This window comes from Frankliniella occidentalis, unplaced genomic scaffold (assembly GCF_000697945.3).
Source record: "Frankliniella occidentalis isolate FOCC.00 unplaced genomic scaffold, Focc_3.1 Scaffold177, whole genome shotgun sequence".
Lineage (NCBI taxonomy): Eukaryota > Metazoa > Arthropoda > Insecta > Thysanoptera > Thripidae > Frankliniella > Frankliniella occidentalis.
Genome location: NW_026267303.1, coordinates 298,172 through 300,671, shown reverse-complemented (window position 1 = coordinate 300,671; position 2,500 = coordinate 298,172).

Below are 2,500 nucleotides of genomic sequence, written 5' to 3'. Positions count from 1 at the left end.
GGGGGGTGGCTGCCGGCGCGCGCTCACGTCCCACCGCCCCGCGCCGCCCCCGGCGATATTGTCGACGCTGTCGGCACACACATTCCTCCGGTTTGTCGGCCGAGCGGAGCGGAGCAGCGCTCGGGGGCGGCACGGCAACGCGGGTGGCCTGCTTATGGGCTTGTCGTGGCCAGTAGGGCTTTTGGGCGGCCGGCGCGGCATAGCGTAGCGGCCCCGGCGCCTGGAGGGCGGGGGTAATATGGTCATGGTCGATCCGTGCGACGGCTGGGGTCCTGGCTGGGCGGTGGGGACCAGGTAATTGCGGGGTACTTTGTCATCGTCAGAAGAAACGAGAGATATGGAGAGGGGGAGGGGGGGAGGCAGAGAGCTGGACGCCTTGCGAACGACTGAGTGTGTGTAGCGTTAATTGCCTGCCGGACGAGGGGCCCTCAACTCTCTTGTAGGATGTACAGCAGATTGCCAGATTGCTTGACGAATATTTAGCCGAGGGGGGGATCACTTCGAAAAATCATTGTACAACCCCCCAAAAAAGTCACAAAAAAGTCACAAAAAAGTCACAAAAAAGTAAAAAAAAAGTCACTTTCCGTAAAATCATTGTACACATTTCGCATGACTGATCACCCCCTCGTATTTAGCATCAACCACTTGTAACTAGGCAAAACGCACTGATGTTACCCTGAATGTAGGCAAAAAGCATGGCTTTTGCAGCCGATTACCTAGAGATTGACTAAGATTATCGAAGATTGCCGAAGGTTATCGTAGATTGCCGGGGTGGGTGTTCACCAGATTGCCACAGTTGAGGCCCCCTCGCTGCGGGACGCATCCCTCGCGTCCTCGCTGTGCGCTATACACTGCAAAAATTTGTTTGTTAACCCTTAAAAGCCCTTTTCAATATTCATTTTGATGAACCGGGTGATTCAGAGAAGACGCAGGTGCGGGCAGGTTTGCCTACCGAAGGGGCAATGGTGCCTTCAGGCGGAGCGAGTAGGCAAACCCGCCCGCACCTGCGTCTTCTCTGAATCACCTGGTAAGAATCACAAAAGATGTTGTCATCTGTTGTCATTCCACGAACGGTACGTTAATTTAGGCCATGACATTTTTGCTCGTCGAAAATTTGTAAGTGGCACAACGTCATGATAATTTTGTAATTTTACAATAACTTAAAATCGTAACTCTACAATTATTTCTTTGGTTGGAAACACTCTCCGTAAAACAGCATAGGCACACTGCACTGCACTGACTTCAAGCCGCTCGCCCCCCTCCTTAGCTAGCTGGCTGACGGGGCCGGGAGGGCTGAGAAGATATGGGGTGGGGTGGAAGGCGTGCCTTGTGCTTGTGTCGCCGAGCAGCTGCCCAGCTTAGCCACATCAGACCCAGAGATATTGAGTGCGATCCCTCGGATCCCTCCCATTCCCTCCATCCCCTCCCTCCTTCCACACCCCTGCAGGGGATTCGCATCACCGGCTCGCCACGCTCGGCCGGACGTCCCCCCACGCGCGCGCGCAGCCCCGCCAGGAGTAGGAGAGGACTTAGCCGGGGAGATCCCGTTGCCGCTGTTGTTGTTGCGATGCTCGATCGCCTTAAGAGTTTGGACTGAGCCTCGCTGCTGCCTGCAAATCCTCTTGGAAGGCCGTGATCCCGGGTCTCCTCCCCCGTCCTCCAACCCCCGGCCCCATAGCACCGTGTTACCACCTGGCTTTGCTCACGTGCGAGACGCCCCCGTCTCCTCACAATACAGTCAGGGTGTGACATAGTAGGCTCCCACCGCACGCGTGTGGGCAGGCTCGGGTAGGCTCCTCGTACGGTGAATTTCAGTGTTAGCTACAGTGAATTTTCACCGTATAAGCTACGGTAAAAAAGGAGTGAGTCGCCGAAACTTGCAGTGCTTAGAGTTTACTGTAGCTTACAGTGAAATTCACTGTAGCTTACGGTTCGTTTTCAAAAATTACGGCTGCTATTGAACACATTGCACGAACCGCGAGCACCAGAGAAGTGCGGCCTATGGGGTGCAATCTTACCTTAAATCCGCACTTACATAGAGCTGCTGACGGTTGGGCGCGCGGGCCAATTGCAGTGGGTTGCCAAACATTGCCGTCGAACACCCCGGAAGCAGGTTTCGAAACATCGTCGCCGCAAACAACGCAGAAGCGCGCGGGGGGGGGAGAGAGAGAGAGAGAGAGAGAGAGAGAGAGAGGGGGGGGGGGGGGGGGGGGGGGGGTATACACGCGGTTCGGCAGCACCGGCGTAGTGGCGTCGCGGTCTCGACTGGCAAAGTGGCAAACTACGGACAGCGGCACGGGGGTAGCCGGGGCAGTCAGCCACCGGATAACCTCCAAACAGTAGTTTAACTACCGCCCTCCTCACTGCTGCTCACTGCACAGTCGCCGCGCCCCACTCCACCCCACTCGATCCCACCCCTTCTCGGGTCCTTTCGTGCGCGGCATCTGATTTCACAAATTACAGACCGACGTCTGGCGCGGCACGTCGGGGCGGGGTGAGG